Source organism: Theropithecus gelada, chromosome 1 (assembly GCF_003255815.1).
Source record: "Theropithecus gelada isolate Dixy chromosome 1, Tgel_1.0, whole genome shotgun sequence".
In the NCBI taxonomy this organism is placed as follows: Eukaryota; Metazoa; Chordata; class Mammalia; order Primates; family Cercopithecidae; genus Theropithecus; species Theropithecus gelada.
Window position 1 is genome coordinate 210,715,845 of NC_037668.1, and position 22,111 is coordinate 210,737,955.

Below are 22,111 nucleotides of genomic sequence, written 5' to 3' on the forward strand. Positions count from 1 at the left end.
CACTGCTGAGGTGCAGCCTTTTCCCATGCAGGCGGGATGGTGATCAATGAGTACATTAGGAAGGTTTTACTCAAGGGTTGCATCATGGTTCAAGCGCTGAAACTCCTACTGCTCTCTCTAGACCGTATTGGATTAGAGGGGAAGTGCTAGTGAGATTACATGCTTTGAGAATGTGAGAATGTGGAACCAAGGTGGGATAGAGCTGCCTTTTTTTTTTTTGAGATGGAGTCTCCCTTTCCTAGGCTGGAGTGCAAATCTTAGCTCACTGCAACCTCCACCTCCCAGGTTCAAGCGATTCTCCTGCCTCAGCCTCCCAAGTAGCTGGGATTACAGGCATGCACCAAGACACTTGACTAATTTTTGTATTTTTAGTAGAGACGGGGTTTCACCAGTTGGCCAGGCTGGTCTTGAACTCTTGACCTCAAGTGATCCACCTGCTTCGGCCTCCCAAAGTGCTGGGATTACGGATGTGAGTCACTGTGCCTACGTTGAAAGCCTTACTGTGTGGGGGGTCCTCTGAGGATGGGGTACACTGCCTTAAGGTTCTGGGAAGGGCAAAGAAAGCATGCCACAATGCTTCTAAAGTCCTTCCCTCTGGGGTTGGTGGCATCCATGGAGGCAGGGACAATGACAGGAGCGGAGGAGAAGCCTGGCCAGGACCACTAGTATGTAGTACAGGGCAGGATAGTTTCACAATCATCCTGTAAGAAATGTACTTAGCTTTAAGATGTAAGAAAATGTACTTAGCTTTATTATTAAAAATTAGATTTAGATTTAGCTCTAAATCTCACTTAGCATAATTTTGAGTAATTTAATCTCAATCATGTTCTAGGGGATGGGGGTGCTGGAGTTGAGATGAGGGGAGGAAGGGTTACCATGTCATAAAATCATTTAAGAGTTCATGGTGTTTAAGACATACACATCTCAGAAAATTTAAAGGGGTAATGTGTTAGTGCCCTGTGGCTGCTGTAACAAATTAATACCAGCTTGGTGGCTTAAGACAGCAAACATGTATTCTCTCGCAGTTCTTGTGGCCAGAAGTCCTACACCAAGGTGTCAGCAGGACTCCACTCTCTCTGAAGCCTCTAGGGGAGAATCCTTCCTTGCATCTTCTAGCTTCCGATGGTTGCTGGCATTCCTTGACATTCCTTGGCTTGCAGTCTTCCAGTCTCTTTCTTCATATTCACCTTCTCTGTGTCTTCTTTTTTTCTGTCTGTCTTCTTTTCTTTTCTCTTATGAGGATACTTGCAGTGGAATTTAGGGCTCACCAAGAGAATCTGCATTTATCCCTCATCTCAAGGTCCTCAGCCACATCTGCAAAGACCTTTTTTTCCAATAAGGTAACATGCACAAGTTCCAGGGGGCTGACGTGGTTGTCTCTCGGGAAACCATATTTTGGCCTCCCACAAGGACCTTCTGGTTTTAGTCTGCTTGTGCACTGCTGAGGTGCAGCCTTTTCCCAAAGCATATGGTCCTTTTCAAAGCTAGGCTACAGAGGTCTTTTAAGGAGGATTCCAATCTCGGCAGTTAGTTTCCTATTACCCTGGATCTCTGTTACTTAAGAAAACTCCATTCCCTCTCCCCTCTTCATTCCCAAAGAAGATCTTTCTGTGGGGCCTGGATGTCTTCATGCAAGCCGATGCTCCATTCTCCATCCACTTTAATCCTCCCAAAGGACTAGATTCCCAAACAGAGAGACTCTTGTCTGACTATGGAGGCACAGCCTAGAGGGCTTGTGTGGGTTACTGGGGTCAGTCAAGAAGGATGTAAGCTAAAAGGATAATAGAAAAAGACTGGGCTGCAGAAAGACTAACAGATACCGCAATAACATGTTGACTTATTGATCCTTGAAGGTGCTGGAACACAAGCCAGCATTGCCAGTAATTACTCAGTGCTATGGTTTAAATGATTGTCACCTTCAAAACTCATGTTTGAAATTTAATCCCCAATGTGGCAAAATTGAGAGGTGGGGCCATTAGCACGTGATTGGGTTCCGAGGAACCTGCCCTCATGAGTGGATTAATCCGTTCATGGATTGATGGGTTAATGGATTAGTCGGTTATCATGGAAGGGGAACTGTGGTTTTATAAGAACAGGAAGAGAGGCCTGAGCTAGACCTGAGCTAGCACACTCAGCCCCCTAACTATATGACACCCTGTGCCACCTTGGGACCCTGTGGAGAGTCCCCAACAGCAAGAAGGCCCTTACCATTTGTGACCCCATTGACCCTGGACTTCCCAGCCTCCAAGAAATTTATTCCTTACAGTTATGGAGGCTGAGAAGTCCAAAGTTGAGTGGCTACATCTGGTGAGAGCCTTCTTGCTGGTGGGGACTCTCTGCAGCATCCTCAAGTGGGGTAGGGTGTCACATGGTGGGGGGACTGAGTGTGCTAGTGTGCTAGCTCAGGTCTCTCTTCCTCTTCTTACTAAAGCCACTAGTCTCACTCCCATGATAACCATCAATCCATTAACCCATTAATTCATGAAGAGATCAATCCATCTAATGAGGGCAGAGCCCTTGTGACTCAATCACCTTTTAAAGACTTTCCCTCTCAATACTGCTGCACTGGGGAGGAAACCATAGCAATGGTATGTGAGTTTTATATTTTATTTTGTTTGGTTTTGGTTTTGGTCTTGCTCTGTTGCCCAGGCTGGAATGCAGTAGTGTGATCATAGCCCACTGCAGCCTCAAACTCCTGGGCTCAGGTGATCCTCCTGCCTCTGCCACCATGCCTGGCTAATTTTAAAAAAATATTTTATAGAGGCCAGGCACAGTGGCTCACGCCTGTAATCCCAGCACTTTGGGAGACCGAGGTGAGTGGATCACCTGAGGTCAGGAGATCAAGAGCAGCCTGGCCAGCATGGTGAAACCCTGTCTCTACTAAAAATATAAAAATTAGCCAGGTGTGGTGGCACATGCCTGTAATCCCAGCTACTTGGGAGGCTAAGGCAAGAGAATTGCTTGAACCCAGGAGGCAGGGTTGCAGCAAGCCAAGATTATGCCACTGCTCTCCAACCTGGGCAACAGAGTGAGACTCTGTCTCAAAAAAAAAAAAAAAAAAAAAAAAGAAAGGAAAGAACTTGCATTGACTATCAGTAGTGGTTTACCCTTGCTCAGAGGTGGAAAGGGGGTTATTTTTGTTTTTCTTCTTTCTCTATTTTCCACATTTTCTAAAATAGACATATATATTTCTAAACATTTCTAAAATAATTTTTTTTTTTTGATACGGAGTCTCACTATTGCCCAGGCTGAAGTGCAGTGGCATGATCTCGTCTCACTGCAACTTCCGCCTCCCGGGCTCAAGTGATTCTCCTGCCTTAGCCTCCTGAGTGGCTGGTAATACAGGCGCCCATCACTATGCCTGGTTAATTTTTGTATTTTTAGTGGAGACAGGGTTTCACCATGTTGGCCAGGCTTGTCTCGAACTCATGACCTCAGGTGAATCACCTGCCTTGGCCTCCTAAAGTGCTGGGATTACAGGCATGAGCCACCATGCCCGGCCTAAAATAAATTTATAATATCAAAGAAGACAGTTAAGCTGCTGTCTTCCCTGGGGTGGTTCCCATTCCCTCTCAGGTGCTGTAAAGGTGGAGTGATCTGGGTAAACCCACTTCCTGGGTTTAGGTGTTGGCCGCTCAAGTTGCACAGAATCAAGCGTGTCTCCATGAGTTCCAACTGAATCGTCTCTCACACCTCACTTCCAATCCATTTGCAAATCCTGTTGTCTCTACATTCTAACATATTCTTAATCCAATCTCTTCTTACCTTTCTACCGCTAGTAATTTAGACATGACTTAAAATGTTTTCTTTTTACAGAGATAGGGCCTTGCTATGGTGCCCAGGCTGGTCTTGAACTCCTGGCCTCAAGCAATCTTCCTACCTCAGATACCTTTTTTTTTTTTTAAATGAGGCCCTACGTATGAATGTATGTTTGCCAAAGCCAGAAAGAACTTACCCTGCACTACAGTCTCCTAACTGGTCTGTCTGCTTCTCCCCTCGCCTTCTGATTTCATTACCCTTGGAAATCAGATTATTTCACTGTCATGCCCAAAGCTCTCCAGTGGTCTTCCCCAAGACCAGCCAGGCCCTGCATCCTCTGGCCAGCTCCGGTGTCCACTTGAACTTGATCTCCTCCTCATTCTCTCCTGCCCCCAGCACTCTGGCCTCCTTGTTCTTCCTCAGAAGCCCCAAGGATGCTCCTGTCTTTGCACTGCCTTTTTCTGCCTGGAAACATTTTCCTCCAGATACCCATGTGGCTCTGCCTCTTTTATCCTTTAGGGTTATATGTGCTCCTGTGTCACCTTATAGGGGAAGTTGTCCCTTACCGCCCCTTACCAAACAGGACCTCCAGTCTCTGGCTTTTTACTTTTCTCTTATTTTCTTCAGAACACTTCTCTCTTCTGTGCCTAGAACAGTGCTTGGCACATAGCACCCAATACAATCTCGCTGATTGACTGAATGAATAGTGTAAGTAACATATATCCGTTACTAACGCGGAAATTGATCCAGGTTATGTTTTGGTTTTCTTCAGAGAAACACCAGGATGTAACTGTCTCCTACCAGAGAAAACAGGGAAATGAGGTAGCTACTGAGTCATTCCGTCCCAGGCACAACTCTTACCTGAACGACCTAGAAAATCCAGATCAAACTATATTTGACCCAAATATAACAAGAACCACTTCCATTTCCTCATTTTGTCAGTGGCAGCCACGCCCTAGTTTGCTGAGATAAATTAGATTTTAGCTGAATGCAGTCATGGATCGCTAGCCTACCTAATGATAAGTAAATGAAATTTCTATTTTATCTCTTTTTAAAATGAGACCTTAGATTTACACTCATAGTTCTTTATGCACTTCACACACCTCTATGTGCACTGCATTTTTAAACTCTGTGTGTACTTTTATTTTAAGGCTTAAGTAATGTTGTTTATAGAGAATAAATGTTTTGTCTAAATATCAGAAGAGCTACTAGTTCTTTGTTTATTTCTTGAGTTTGTGCCCCGAGGTCTGCCTCTTTCCAATTTTGAGCACATTTTCCTCAATTGGATTTGAAAAGGAGGATTTTCCTTTCCTCCTGTCACTTTCTTAGTGAGTCACCTCCTGAGAAGTGGCTACTTCTTTCCACCTCATTCTTTGTTCCCTTAGTCCAAGACAAAAATACAAAATAACACATAAAAAACTAACTGGGCCAGGCGCGGTGGCTCATGCCTTTAATCCCAGCACTTTGGGAGGCCAAGGTGGGCAGATCATGAGGTCAGGAGTTTGAGACCAGCCTGGCCAACATGGTGAAACTCCGTCTCTACTAAAAATATAAAAATTAGCTGGGCATGGTGGCGTGTGCCTGGAATCCCAGCTACTCAGGAGGCTGAGGCAGGAAAATCACTTGAATCCGGGAGGCAGAGGTTGTAGTGAGCCAAGATCGTGCCGCTGTACCACTCCAGCCTGAGCCATAGAGCGAGACTCCGTCTCAAAAAACAAAAAACAAAAAACAAAAAAACCTACCTGGAGAGATATTCTGTGTTCATAGAGTGGAAGACTCATTATTGTGAAGACGTCAGTTCTTCCCAGCTTCATCTATAGATTCCTTGCAATCCTAATGAAACTTCCACAAGCTGTTTTGTGGATAACACCAAACTGATCATAAAATTTATATGGAAGGCAGAACACCAATCATAACAAACACAATCCTAAAAAAGAAGACAAAGGTAGAGGGCTGATACTATCTGACTTCAAGGCTCATTACAAAACTACAGTAACTGGGGCAGTGTGCTACGGTGAAAGAATAGACAAGTAGATCAATGGAACAGAAAAGAGAACTCAGAAACAGATCCACACAAATAGTCTACTGATCTTTAACAAAGGAGCAGAAGGGACAGTCTTTTCAACAAATGGTGCTGGAACAACTGCACATCCATAGGCAAAACAAAAGCAAAAACAAAACTAAACGCAGACCTTAACAACTTTTGCACAAATCAACTCAGAATATCATATGTAGACCTATATGCAAAATGTAAAACAAAAAAGTTTGAGAAGAAGAAAACATAAGAGAAAATCTAGTGACTCTGGATTTGGCAGTGACTTTTGAGATACACCAAAAATGTGATCTGTGAAAGAAAAAGATTGGTAAGTTGGACCTAGTTAAAATTAAAAACTTCTTCTCTGAAAAAGATGCTATTAAGAGGATGGAAAGACAAGCTACAGACAGAGAGATTATATTTGCCAAACACATATCTGACAAATGATTGTTATCCAAAATGTACTAAATAACACTTAAAACTGAATTTTAAGAAAACAACTTAACTAAAAAAATCTGCAAAACATCTGAACAGACACCTCATAAAAGAAGAGATAAAGATGGGTGAGTGCGGTGGCTCATGCCTGTAATCCCAGCACCTTGGGAGGCCAAGGTGGGAGAATCACCTGAGGTCAGGAGTTTGAGACCAGCCTGGCCAACATGGTGAAACCCTCTCTCTACTAAAACTACAAAAATTAGCCAGATGTGGTGGTATGTACCTGTAGTCCCAACTACTTGGGAGGCTGAGGCAGGAGAATCGCTTGAACCGAGGAGGCAAAGGTTGCAGTGAGCTGAGATCACACCACTGCACTCCAGCCTGGGCGACAGAACGAGACTCTGTCAAAAAAAAAAAAAAAAAAAAAAGATAGATGGCAAATAAGCATGTGAAAAGATGCTCAACGTTATTTTTCATGAGAGAATTACAAATTCAAACAATAGGATATTACTACACACCTATTAAAACAGCCAAAATTAAAAAAAAAAAAAACTGACAATACCAGAAGCTGATCAGAATGTTGAAGCAACAGAAATTCATTAACTGTTGATGGGAATGCAAAATGATCCAGCCACTTTTGAAGGCAGTTGGGCAGTTTCTTTTTCTTTTTTTTCTTTTTCAGATGTGGTCTTGCTCTGTTGCCCAGGCTGGAGTGCAGTGGTGTAATCATGGCTCCCTGCAGCCTTGACCTCCTGGGCTCAAGCAATCCTCCCACTTGAGCTTGAGCCTCCTGAGTAACGAAGACCACAGGTGCATGCCACCATGCCCGGCTAATTTTTTTTTTTTTTTTTTTTTTTTTTTTTTTTTTTTTTTTTTTAGAGAAAGGGGTCTTGCATGTTGCCCAAGTTTGGTCTCAAACTCCTGGGCTCAAGTGATCCTCCTGCCTCAGCCTTCCAAACTGTTGGGTTTACAGGTGTGAGCCACCATATCCAGCCTATTTATTTTTTACTTTAAAAACCCAACATCCCATGTTAGATGTGGGTATGTCAGAAGGACATGGGAGTCAATAAGGAAAACTCCCAATAACCAAAGTGGAAACAATTTGAGTAACAACGTAAGTAAAGTAGTATTGGAGTATAGAGTAAATTACAAAATAAATATGTTAAGTCCACACTGACACAAAGAAATGATTGAATACATTAGCAAATTGAGGAGGAAAAAAAAGACAAATCTCCCATGCAGAAGAATTCCAAATAATTGAATAGACAGCCTCAGGGAAGGGGAACATAACTCCTCACTCTTTAAGTGTGGGCGGCACTAGGAACTTCCTTCCAAAGAGGACAGAATAGAAAAGAGTGAGTGACTTTACAGTGGAGAAGACAAAAAAGCACAGCCACAGTCAGGTGATCAAGTTTAAGGCCAACAGTAATCAATCACATTGATAGAATATATCCTGTGTCATGGGGTGAATTGTATCCCCCCAAAAGATGTGTTCTGAGGGATTAGGGATCAAGACAAATCCTAATCCCTAATCCCTCAGAATATGACCTTTTTTAGAAATAGGGTCTTTGCAGATGTAATGAGTTAAATTGAGATGCGGTTGTACTGCGCTAAGGCAGGCACTTAATCCAATATGCTTGGTGCCATTATAAGAAGAGGAAAGAGTCGGCCTGGCACGGTGGCTCACACCTGTAATCCCAGCACTTTGGGAGGCCAAGGCAGGCAGATCGCTTGAAGTCAGGAGTTTGAGACCAGCCTCACCAACATGAAGTGAAACCCTGTTTCTACTGAAAATAAAAATATTAGCCAGGCGTGATGGCATGCACCAGTAATCCCAGCTACTCAGGAGGCTGAGGCAGGAGAATTGCTTGAACCTGGGAGATGGAGGTTGCAGTGAGTTGAGATTGCGCCCCTGCACTCCAGCCTGGGCAACAGAGCAAGACTCTCAGAAAAAAAAAAAAAAAAAAAAAAAAAAGGGGAAAGTCATGCGCAGAGAGGGAAGAAGGCCACGTGAGGGGTGGTTGCAGAGTGTGGAGTTATGGGATTAGAAGCCAAGGAACGCCTGGGGCTACCAGAAGCTGTAAAGGGCAAGGAAGGATCCTCCGCTAGAGGGTTCCGAGAGCATGGTCCTACTGACACCTTGATTTTGGACTTCTGGACTCCAGAACTGTGAGAGAATAAATTTCTTGTTTCAAGCCATTCCAGTTTGTGGTACCTTGTTCCTGCGGGCCTAGGAAACAGATACACCTGGATACCATGTGATGACAATGGGGCTTTGTCTCTGTGCTCTTCCCTTCAAAAATCCATCACTCCAGTCTCATCATGATAAAAATAGCAGGCACATTACAGTACAAGGCAACCTACAAAATACCTGACCAGTATTGCTCAAAACTGTCAAGGTTGGCCGGGCACAGTGACTCTCACCTGTAATCCCAGCACTTTGGGAGGCCAAGGTAGGAGGAACACTTGAGCCCAGGAGTTTAAGACCAGCTTGGGCAACATAGTGAGACACCCTCTCTACAAATAATTAGAAAATTAGTGGAGTGTGGTGGTGCACGCCTGTGGTCCCAGCTGCTTAGGAGGTGGAGGTGGGAGGTTCGATTGAGCCTGGGAGGTTGAGGCTGCAGTGAGCTATGATTGCACATTGCACTCCAGCCTGGGCGACAGAGCAGGACCCCATCTCAATTAAAAAAAAAAAAGGCCGAACACAGTGGCTCACGCCTGTATTCCCAGCACTTTGGGAGGCCGAGGAGGGCGGATCACGGGGTCAGGAGTTTGAGACCGGCCTGGTCAATATGGTGAAACTTCATCTCTACTAAAAATCTAGAAATTAGCCGGGCATAGTGGTGCATGCCTGTAATCCAGCTACTCAGAAAGCTGAGTCAGGAGAATCGTTTGAACCTGGGAGGCGGAGGTTGCAGTGAGTGAGATCACACCACTGCACTCCAATCTGGGCGCCAGAATGAGACTCTGTTTCGAAAAAATAAAAAAATAATAAAAATAAAACACACAGAGATACAAAATAAAATCAAGGTCATCAAAAACAAGGAAAGTCTGAGAAACTGTCACAACTAAGATGAGCCTAAGGAGACATGACAGCTAAATGTAATGTGGAGTCCTGGATGGGATATTGGAACAGAAAAAGGTATACAGTAAGGAGATCTGACTACACTGTGGACTTTAGCTAATACTAATGCATCAATATTGATTCATTAATTCTAACAAATGTACCATACTAGTGTAAGATGTTAATAATAGGGGAAACTGGGGGTGGGGTATACAAGAATGCTCTGTACCATCTTCTCAGTTTTGCTGTAAACCCGATAGTGTTCAGATTAAATTAAAAGTGTTTAAAAAAATGAACGAAAAACTAAAAAGAAAATAAACGAGCACAACGTAGCCTGCCGCTTTAACTCAGTCAGGCGTCTTCTTTGTTTCATGAGAGCAGTCTGCTTTTTTACCCTCCCACTGTCGACACCCTCTCCTGTCCCTGCTTCCATGAAGATTGGCTTCTCTTTAGTAGCCCCCACTTCTCTTCCCATCAGCAATCTCGGTACAAAACCACCTGCTGTGGTCCGTTTCCCAAAGTCCCAGGTTTTGTCAGGAATGTCAAGGGTGGGCTTTGGGGCTCTTCGTTCCCTCTCATCTTCGTCTGGAGTTTTCCTCAATGTGTATTTAGAATACATTGTTTCTGAGGATAATTGTGTGTCCTTGCGAGAGATGAGAGGATATTTGCAACACAAATACCCAACAAAGATCACTCAAGAATAATAAAGAGTTTCTACATATCACTAGAAAAAAAGACAACCCAATATAGAAAAATATGCAAAAAGCAGAGAAATGCATTTCACAGAAGAGGAGCCACATATGGCCAATAAATATACAGAAAGATGTTAAACCAAATGAGACTGTACAGCATCTGCCCAATTTAAGACCATTTTATGCCCATGTGATTATTAAATGAAGTCTGCCAATACCAAGTATTAGAGATCAAATGATCAGTGGGATCTCCTACATATTACCAATGAGAAACTAAAGTAGCATGATCACTTTGGAAAATAATTTGGTAGTATTCTGTTTAATTGAATATTTGCCTATTTGATATTCCACTTCTAAGTAAATATCCAAGAGAATCTTTAGCACATGCACCAAGATAATATACAAGAATGTTCACAGAATTCTTGTTCTACACAGGAAAGAATGAAAAAAAAAGTCCTTTGACAAGAGAATAGACAAATAAATTATGATATATCTACACAATGGGATATCATACCACAGTGAACATAAAGTAACCCCAGCCACATTCAACAACTTGGATGAATTTTAGCCATGCAATGTGAAGTAACAAGCAAAATTAAGCAATATATTGGTTAGGCATACGTATGTACAGGATAAACCAAAACCAAAACCAAAAAAGGATCAGAATGATAAACACAAAATTCAAAGTATTAACTCCCTTTAAGAGGCAAGCAGGGATAGGCCAGGTGTGATGGTTCATACCTGTAATCCCAGCACTTTGGGAGACCGAGGTGGGCAGATCATGAGGTCAGGAGTGCAAGACCAGGCTGGCCAACATGGTGAAACCCTGTCTCTACTAAAAATACAAAAATTAGCTGGCATGGTGGCATGTGCCTGTAATCCCAGCTACTTGGGAGGCTGAGGCAGGAGAATAGATTGAACCCAGGAGGCGGAGGTTGCGGTGAGCTGAGATTGCACCATTGCACTCCAGCCTGGGCGACAGAATGAGACTCCGTCTTAAAAAAAAAAAAAAAAGGCAAACAGGGACATGGGATAGTGGTGAGCACATAGGGAGATGTATATCCATGGTAAATTTTTAATTCTTGAGTGAGGCTGGCTTAACACTGTTTGTCATGCAGTAAAAATAAATAATGCAAATAAAAGAGGGGCTATGTAAGGACTGATCGTGATTATGTGTCATGAACCAAGGACTATGCTTGGTACAATGCCTTGCATTTAAAGCCCAAAATTAGACAAAACAAAAAGCTCAGTTGATAACTGTCTTAGTCTATTCCTGCTGCTGTGACGAAATATCATAGACTAGGTAATTTATACAAATTTCACAATAGAAATTTGTTTTTTCGCAATTCTGGACGCTGTGAAGTCCAAGATCAGGTGCCAGCGGGTTCAGTGTCTGGTGAGGGCTTCTTCTCCACTTCCAAGATGGTGCCTCTTGCTGCATCTTCAGATGGCAAAAGGGGTGACAGGGACTATGATGCTTCCTTCAACTTCTTTGACAAGGGCACTAATAGCACTAGTCACAAGGATGACTTAATCACCTCCTGAAGGCCCCACCTCTTAATACTACGATCACATTGGTGATTATGTTTCAACACAGGGATTTTGGGGGACACATTCAGGCCACAGCAATAACTTTTATGAGAAGAAAGACAACATATTTGGCTGATCACGGGAATAAGAGTTGCATTTGCCCAGACAGAGAGCTGGGTGACACATTCCAGGTGGAGGCTTCTCCTTGGAGTCTTTCCCTTGGAAGTCCTGGACTCCCTTTTACCCACCTCCGCAGTCCTGCACCTGCTCCCTTCTCTGTCTCAGTTTCCTGACCCTGGTGAGGGTAGCTCTCCTGCCCATTGCCTGTCCTCAGTGCCCACTGTTCATGTAATCACACACTCCTCATGTTTTAACTTTATTTCCTTGTAGTCACTTGCCTTTAAATTCATTTACCATTTTTGTTTTGCGTCAGAAGTTTACTAACTGCTGCACTTAATTAATTAATTAATTTTTGAGACAGAGTTGCCCAGGCTGGAGTGCAGTGACACAATCATGGCTCCCTGTAGCCTCAATCTCCCGGGATCAAGTGGTAATCCCACTTCAGCCTCCCAAGTAGCTGGGACTACAGGTATGTGCCACCACACCCAGCTAATTTTTAAATTTCTTGTTGAGATACAGTCTCACTATGTGGCCGGGCTGGTCTCAAACTCCTGGGCTGAAGTGATCCTCCCGCCTCAGCTTCCCAAAGTGCTGGGATTATAGGCATGAGCCACCACACCCAGCCACTTGCTGCAATCTAAGAAGTGAACCACAATAAAGCAAAGTCAATGGAGACAAGAGGGCAAGGAATTGAGCTTGCTGGGAAAAACTTGTTCAGTTTCATCCATTGGTAAGACTTGATCGTTTCCATCACCCATTGTTTCTCCCCTTTGTGCCTTTAGGTAGGAGAATATCTGATGTAAGCCACAAAGTTTTACTCACAAATCGCACACCAGAAGTCTGGAGATCGGCAGTCCCAGAGGTGGTTCATGTACTGTTTCCACGGCGTCAGGGCCCAGGATCAGCTGCTCTTGGCTTTCCTTTTACTGGTGCCAGCTCTGTGCAGCTGCAGCACATAGCACCAAGTCCTCACAAGGCAACATCCAAGCTAGGAGGTGGGGAGAGCTCTCTCCTTCTATCACAGAGGAGTATCTTTCCCCAAGTGTTCCGGATCTCAGTTGAATCACATGCCTGCCTCAAAGGAGCAAAGAAGGAATGAGATTTCCATGATTCATTTAGCTCAACCACGATTCGTTCCTGGGCACTGGACATCAAGCCAGATGCGCCCAGAACACAACTGGCCTTCAGCTAGCAAGAGAGGTGTGGAATGGAATGGCTGTGAGGAAAGCAAACCATGGCCTCTGTCACCCAAATGCTCTCTGGACACTTCAGAATGGGCATTCAAATGATAATACCAGTGCTCTGTATCTCACAGCACTTCACAGTTTGCAAAGCGCTCATGCACAGTGTTTCATTCGATTCTCGCCACCACCATGTGAGATGCAAGAACAGCTGTTCTTCTCCTTCTTTGGTAGAGAGGGAGACTGAGGACTGCAGGCAGTGAGTGATTCACCCATAATTTTGCAGCTTCTCAGAGCTGGAAATAGAACAAGGGCTTCCGACACGGACGTCCAATATCTTTTCTACAATTCCTTCCAACGAGCACGTGTGGGATAACACTGGCAGCTCAAAGATGTAGTTGCCCTGTAAGTTCTGTGTGAATTTCCTCCATGGGATGATGCCCTGCATGCTCCCAATAGATGTAGAGTGATAGGTGCTGTGTGGCTTAGCAGAGGCAGCTGCGGAGGAGTGAGTGGTGAAGCTTTTTTACACAGACACGTCTTGTGCAAACTAAGCAATGCCTGGACAGAGGATGATGTCCTGTGATGAAGCAGCAGATGGAGGCTGCAGATGTGTGAAGGCTGTGTTCAGCCCACGTGGAATCCAAGAGCTCCACAAGGCATCGCGGCTGTCCAACTTCCTGTCAGAATTGGCACCGAGACGAGCTCCAGCTCCTAGCTTACTCTTAATTTAAACCAAATAAGAGAGAGGAGATGACTTGAAGGAAGCATCTGGGTGCACGGACACCAGAGGAAAGCAGGAGATTGAAGGCAGCGGGAGTTCCGAGGATTTACAAACGGATCCTCTTGTCATTGCTTGCCATCTGGTCCTGTGCCTGGTCCCCACCCCTCACAGTCAGCTGGAAAGCTGTCTGATAATGCGCTCTGGTGGGCTTCGCTAGCAGCAGTCTATGTTGGAAAGTAGTTCCTTTCTGGAAAGTAGTTTGGAAATATATATCATGATGCATGAAAATGTAAGACCCCTTAAACCGTGGACCCCATTCTTGAGACTTCATATAAAATAAAGGAAATAGCTAAAATGAAGGAGGCCAGACATGGTGGCTCTCATCTGTAATCCCAGCGCTTTGGGAGGCCGAGGCTGGCGGATCACTTGAGGTCAGGAGTTTGAGACCAGCCTGGCAAACATGGAGAAACCAACGTCTTTACTAAAAATACAAAAGTTAGCCTGGTGTGGTGGTGTGCGCCTGTAATCCCAGCTACTTGGGAGGTTGAAGCACGAGAATCACTTGAACCCAGGAGGTGGAGGCTGCAGTGAGCCGAGACTGCACCACTGTGCTCTAGCCTGGGCAGCAGAGAGAGACTCCATCTCAAAAAATAAATTAAACTAATAAAATAAAGAGAAATGAAGGGAAAAATCTGTGTGTATGGTGATGGCTGTGATTTTGTTGTACATATGCAAGTGAAGAGGCAGAAGCAACCTAAACCTCCAACAGCAGCCACCCTGTGGTCTACTTAATGGAATCTAAGCCATTGTTAAGTAGAATTGTGAGGAAGATGATGCATTCAACAAATATTTATTGAATACCTCTAATATGCCAAGCACTGTATTGAAGACCGAAACAGTGAGCAAAGCAGCCCAAATTCCTGCTTTCTCCCAGTTTATGCTCTAGTGTGAATGGCAAAGGAGAGCTGATGCAACAAGAAAAGAGGTGAGGATCCGAATTAAGTGAAAAACACAGAGGAGAAAAATTACACCTATGACATGACTCTTTCCATGCAATGTGTTCAATTCCACGAACAAGGATTGAAAGGAAACCAGGACAAATAAAGACAGCTGATGGAATGATGTGGCTCTGAACCATTTTCTTTCCTTTACTGTTTTTCCAATGTCTTTAGTGCAATATTTAAAAAGGATCAAAATAAGAAAAATCATCTGATATTTTTAGCATGTACTCTCCTGTTTCAAAAAGAGGTATATTTATCCAACTTTGTGGAAGCCAAAGAAAATATATAATAAAAACATGTTTGTTGAAAGAAGGGAAGCCTGGGTGTGGTGGCTCATGTCTGTAATCTCAGCACTTTTGGAGGCTGAGGTGAGAGGAGTTTGCTTGAGTCCAGGAGTTCGAGGCCAGCCTGGGCAACACAGTGAGATCCCATCTGTACAAAACATTAAAAAATTAGCCAGGTATGGTGGTACATGCCTGTGGTCCTAGCTACTTGGGAGGCTGAGGTGAGGACAGCTTGAGTCCAGTAGGTGGAGGCTGTAGTGAGCTGTGGTCAACTCACTGCACTCCAACCTGGATGACAGAAGGAGGCCCTGACCACCACCCCCAGAAAAAAGGAAGAAGGGAGGAATGAAGGGAAAGAGAAGGGAAGGGAGGGAAATGGATAGATGTAGCTTTTGTGTTTATTTCGGGCTTTAATCTGAGCCCTTTTTTCCGCATACTTATCTCTGTAGGTTCCAAGCCCATGAGAATGAAATGAAAGGTTTAAATGTCGTCCTGATTTGTTTTTGTAAATGATTCCCTGTTTATTGTCACCACCATAGTTCACTTGAGATCCAGTAAAGGCAAATTCTCTAAACAACTACAAAAACACCTTGTATCTGGGGACCACCTACAGCCAAATTCTATTATAACCTCTAAATTCTAACTCTAACAATGTAAACTGCTTTTCCTAAGTGCCTACTGTCTAAGTCCCAACCACCCATCCACCTAGACGCAGATGGCTCTATGTGGACTTTACTGTTGCTATAGGATGACTGTGGTGTGTATTTCTTTTAAAATATTTTCTTTTCTTGTTTTCTAGATCCAGTGGGCAGAGTCCGGGACACTTGTGGTAAAGAAGTGAGATTATGAAGCTCTTTTTTGCTGCTCCCTATATTTTCTGCCATCTGCTGCCATATTCCAGCTACTTAGAGTCCCCCTGCTGCTTCAGCCATGTCATTTGTCTTCAGGTCCTGCCCTGGGCTCCTCTGTGGCATTGCCCTGCACTGAACAGCTGTTGTTTTAGGACAGGCTGCATTTATGTGAGTACAAGATGGTCTTTGCAGGTGGCTGGTACATGGATTTTAAGCTTGTTGAGTGCTTTGAGATATGAAGCTAAAAATACATGTGAGGTGTATTTGTGTGTGTGTGTGTGTGTGTGTTAGAGAGAGAGAGAGAAATTATTCTTTGTACAAAGAAAAAGTGACAAGGGGTTATATGCTGCTGATGCTGCTGCATCATCATCATCAAATACTGTTTATGAGGCTTCCTCCATATCGCTGATGTTAAAGGCTTGCAGATTCTCATGGGTTTCTCTTTTCTTCCTCTCCCGGTAGTCAGCCTCCAACATCATTCTACCCTTCCAGCTCTTACCTTAGCAGTTTTGTACTAGTTTCTGTACTAAGACTTGACTACCCAGTGTTATGAAGAAGAACAGGGGTGCTGTGGTCAAAGGGGGATGGCCCACTATGCGAAAGCACACACCCTCACACCTTCTCAAAGAACAGGACAGAGCATCCCTTGAGCCTCTCTAAGGAAGCCTGAAATGATGTATCATCCTTTCCCATGGGAAGGATATTAAATACAAGTAGAGGGTTTCTGCTTCCAAGAATAAGTTGGCGACTCCTTCCAATAAAGGCTTGTGTTGGAGCTAGACATGCAGGACCAGATCCTCTATTGCAGGAGGATTTGTGGCCTCACCTGCTGGAAGTGTGTAGGCAGACAGGAAGGCCACATCCAGTGACTGATCATGGCAGGGATATAAAGGCTGGGCCAGTTTGGACCAACATGGGACAGACCACATGGACCATGTCAGTTCCAGAATTCCTCATAGGTCATCTGAGTTTATCACTAGCCCTACCTCAATCTCAACTTCTCCCTCTGCCTAATCCTGCTTCTGTCTCCTTCCTGACACAGCTGTTGACCCAAGGGCCCTCTGTAATAAATATTTATCCTGCCTGCTATCCACCTCGCTGTCTGCTTCCTGAAGAACCCAGTCTGCAATGGTTGGTGCTGGAAGTGATTTGAGAAAGAGAAGACGACTGGGTATGGTGGCTTGCACCTCTAATCACAGCACTCTGGGAGGTGAAGGTGGGAAGATCACTTGAAGCCAGGAGTTTAAGAACTGCCTGGCCAACACAGTGAGACCCTGTACCTATTTTTTTTTTTTAATTAGTTGGGCATGGTGGTGCACTCCTTAAGTCCCAGCTGCTCGGGAGGCTGAGGCAGAAGGATCTCTTGAACCCAGGAGTTTGAGGCTGCAGTGAGCCATGATTGCACGACTGCACTCCAGCCTGGCTGACAGAGTGAGACCCTGCTGAGAAAGAGAGAAGGAGGTGGGGGAAGAGGGAGGGAAGAAAGAAAGGAATGAAAGAAAGAAAGAGAAAGAAAGAAAGGAGAGATAAGAGAGAGAGAAAGAAGGAAGGGAGGGAGGGAAGGAAGGAATAAAGAAAGAAAAAGAGAAATGAAGGAAGGAAAAAGGGAAAGGAAGGAAGAAAGGAAGGAAGGAGGGAGGGAGCGAGGGAGGGAGGGAAGGAAAGCAAGTGGCTAGATGAGGTTTGAGAGCTGAATCCCTCTCTGGCTGGCAATGAGGAACCCATGACTGGTGGTCAGTGGAGCAAAGACAGGCCTGACACAAAGTGGTAACTCATAACCCAGTTATTATGGCTTACTGTTCTACTATTGGTAGGTCAGAGGGAGGGAATGTTCTAGCTGGTGGAGGTATCTGGTATTTTAGGAATATGTGGGGAATAGTAACTACAAGGACAACAGAACTGGGGAGGTATTGATGATCTAAGCATGATTGATGATCTAGAAGAAAGTAATGAAAAGCTAAGTGCATTAAGAAGCTCTTATCTTTTCCGGGAGGAGGAGAGAGAAAGCTTAGGACAAGGCACAGGACTTAATCTTCAGCATGGCAGGACTCCAAAGAGCTCCACACAAAATCTTGTGCATGAATGTTCATTGCAGCATTCTTCACAATAGCTAAAAGGTGGAAACAACTCAAATGTTCATCAATGAACTGATGGACATCAAAACATATATCTACATCACATGTGAAATATTATTTGACCATAAAAGGAATGAAATGCTGACACATGCTACAACATGAATGGACCTTGATAACACTAGAAGCCAGTCTCAAGAGTCCAGATATTATATAATTCAATTTATATGAAAGTCCAGAGGCCAGGCATGGTAGCTCACGCCTGTAATCCCAGCACTTTGGGAGGCCAAGGTGGGTGGATCATGAGGTCAGGAGATCGAGACCATCCTGGCTAACACGGTGAAACCCTGTCTCTACTAAAAAAAAAAAAAATACAAAAAAATTAGCCGGGCGTAGTGGCGGACGCCTGTGGTCCCAACTACTCGGGAGGCTGAGGCAGAAGAATGGCGTGAACCTGGGAGTCAGAGGTCGCAGTGAGCTGAGATGGCGCCACTGCACTGCAGCCTGGGAGACAGGGCGAGACTCCGTCTCAAAAAAAAAAAAAAAAAAAGAGAATCCAGAATAGGGGAATCTATAGAGACAGTAGATTTACAGTTGCTTATGGCTAGGGGTGGGCTGAGTCATAGGGATAGGTGAATGATAGCTACAAGCTATGGATTTTCTTTTTAAGGTAATGAAAATATTCTAATTTTGACCACAGTGACGATTGTATGACTCCGTGAATATACTGGAAACCAATGATTTGAACGCATTAAATGAGTGACTTGTATGGTGTATGTAAAGTATAAGGCTATTTAAAAAATAAAGGTGGGAAAACCTAGGTGCAGACACATTACAATACCAAACGGTGGGGGGTGGGGGAGAGGCCTTCTGCTGGTAATTGAGGCAAAACGCTCACCTCCCTGGAGCAGCAGGACTCATTCCCTCAGCCATGTGGAGCTCTCTTCAGGTGACCTGTCTGTGTTGTTGGATAAATGCTGTCATTCATTGACATCCCAGTTGACACATTGCAACAAAAATCACTGCGACAAGGGCAGACAAGGAACATTCTACTAGATTCACCAAATCAATGACAAATGAGCAAGTCTTCTGCTTTCATAGCTGGAAGACCTTCATAAAGCAAACTAAGCACATTTCCATCAGGCCAGGCTAAGAGTCAGACTTTTCCAGGCATTGTATGTCTCTGCCGCTTCTTTCTGTCACCTCTTAAAGGGCATCGGAGGTTATTTCACAGAGGCAAGTGATGTATTCCTGGGAGACCCAATGAGAATGAAGGAGCCAGAGATTTCTGGTTATAGAATTGCCTCTGCCGCCAAAAGGCTGAAGATCTTTTGGAAATTAATTTAACCAAATGCAGATAATTTCAATTTTTCCCATCTAAAAATGCAGAGGGTGGGCTATGTGGTATCCTAGCCCCTTTCAGTGATGATATTCTAGATGCTGTTTTATGGGGCACCTGAGAGTCTTTTGGTCTGATTCTGGCTTTCAGGCTGAAATACTACAGAGTGCAACGACTATGTAGTCGAATGTCATATTCCAAGACTGAGTTGAGCATTATCTGCCAAAAAGGGTCCTTCTGGCTTTGTTCTGATGGGAAGTCAAGAGCGGCGAGTGTTCCTATTATGTGGTTCTGGCACTCAGCTTTCCTAAACTTTCATCTTGGAGAGGACTCTGGATCCCATCCCTGCCCTCCGTTAGAAACTCTTCCATCAGAATTGCCAAAGACTTCATCATTTCCAATAGCCTTTTAGTAGTTATTACCTTCTCTATGGTAACATTTAATACCATTATACCCCCTTTTGTCTGTGAAGCTCTCCCGTTCTATGGCTTTATGTTGCTTTTTTCTTTCTATTACTCTGCTTCTTCTGGAACACACTTTGTTTGTCTCCATAGATTCTTCTGTGTTGTCCTCTCTTTGGAGTGGACATCTTTCAGTGTCTTCCCTTGGCCGCCTTCTCTCCCTTCTTCACTGGCTTCTTCAGGGAGATGACTCACTCTCACAATTTCAGCTGTTATTTTTGTATCTTTCTCTCCCGGAACACATCTCCACCTCTGACCACTTTGTGGAATTCTAAGTTTCTAACGGCTTGTTGAACATCATCACTTGAATGTCCTGCCAATGCATTGAATTCAGCATACTCAAAATAGACCTGTCTTTGTCCCCAAAGTGGTTCTGTTTCCTAACTGGTGTTTCCCAGGCACCTGGCGTCAAAACTCCCAAGGCATCCACCATGGATGCCTCCCTTCCCCTCCCTTCTGGCCTCCACAGTGTCTTGGCAACCTCTTAACTTTTGGATCTTCTATGCACCCACTCGGCTGTAGGCTTGCAGCTCGCATCCTCTCTTTCTCATGCCACTGGGAATGAGAAGGTTTCTCCAATGGTGCTCTAGCTTCCATCCCCTCAGCCTCTTTAGCAACCTTTTCCATTGTTTCTGGCATTGGGTGCTTCTCTCCTCTCTCTTCAAACTTTGCCTTGCCATCAGTATTGTAACATCCTTCATGTCTGTGGAGAACAAGTTGTCTGTACACTTATTTATTTATTTTTTAGAGAAAAGATATTATTCTGTCATCCAGGCTGGAGTGCGATGGCATGATCATGGCTTACTGTAACCTTGACCTCCTGGGCTCAAGCAGTCCTCTAGACTCAGCCTCTTGAGGAGCTAGGACTATGGGTGTGTACCACCATGCCTGGCCAAGTTTTAAATATTTTTGTAGAGATGGGGTCTTGCTATATTGCCCAGGGTAGTCTTGAACTCCTGGCCTCCAGCAATCCTCATACCTCAGCCTCCCAAAGTGCTGAGATTACAGGCATGAACCACTATGCCTGGCCTGTACTATTTATCAACCTCTTCCTCCCATTAGCTTATTTTTAATTAAAATATTATTCAGGTACGATAAACCCTACCTTTCAAAAATGTACGATTGAGTGGTTTTCAGTATATTCACAAGGTCATGCAACCATTACTGCCGTCTAGTCCCAGAATATTTTCATCACCCCAAAAAGAAATCCCATACCCATTAGCAGTCTTTTCCCATTCTCCCCTATCCCAGCTCCTGGCAAACACTAATTGATTCTCTGTCTCCATGCATTTGCCTGTTCTGGATGCTTCATAAGAATGCAATCATACAATATGTGGTCCTTTGTGGTTGGCTTCTTCCACTTCACATAGTGTCAACAAGGTTCATCCATGTGGCAGCATATATCAGAACTTCATTCTTTCATGTTTGAATACTCTGGTTTCTATTCAGATCTCTTTTGCCTTTTATGGCTGAATAATGTTTCATTGTATAAATATACCACATTTTGTTTATCTTTTCAGCTACTGATAGATGTTTGGGTTGTTTACATGTTTTGGCAATGATGAATAATGCTGCTATAAATACTTATGTCCAAGTCTTTGTTTACACAGCTATTTTCATTTCTCTTGGGTATATATCTAAGAGTACAATGGCTGGATTTACGGTTGACTTTTTGAGGAACTTCCAACTGTTTTTCAAAATGGCTGCACTATTTTACATTCTTATCACCAATGTATGGGCCCTTCAATTTGTCCATGTCCTTGTCAACACTTGCTGTTTTCTGTCTATTCTACTCTAGCCATCCTAGTGAATGTGAAGTGATATCTTATTGGAGTTTGGATTTGCATTTTTCTACTGACTAATAATTCTGAGCATGTTTTCATGTGCTTTTTGATTATTTGTATATCTTCTTTGGAGAGATTCAACATTATTTGTCTATTTTTTCATTAAATATTTTTAGACAGAAAATTTATGTTTTATTTTTTGCTAGTTTTATTATGCTCTATTGCAAATATCAAAGGGAAATTAAAATAATAAAACCAACACCGAAATTCTTAAGAAATAAAATGTTACTGGCTGGGCACAGTGGCTCACACCTGTAATCTCAGCACTTTGGGAGGCTGAGGTGGGCAAATAACTTGAGGTCAGAAGCTCGAGACCAGCCTGGCCAATATGGTGAAACCCTGTCTCTACTGATAATACAAAAATTAGCCAGGCATGGTGGTATGCATCTGTATTCCTAGCTACACAAGAGCCGGAGGCAGGAGAATCACTTGAACCCAAGAGGCAGAGGTTGCAGTGAGCAGAGATTGTACTACTGCACTCCAGCCTGGGCGACAGAGCAAGACTCCGTCTCAAACAAACAAACAAACAAACCATAATAATAATAGAATAAAATAAAATATTACCAATGTCTTTAAAACCTTTGTGTACTTCCTGCTGATTGCATCCCTTGTCTATCCCTCCCCAGGGTATTTTACTTTTCTGTTTAACATTCCTATGATTTTTATCTGTAAATGTCTCATTCCTTAACAACATTGCTTTCAAGCTTATATAAATT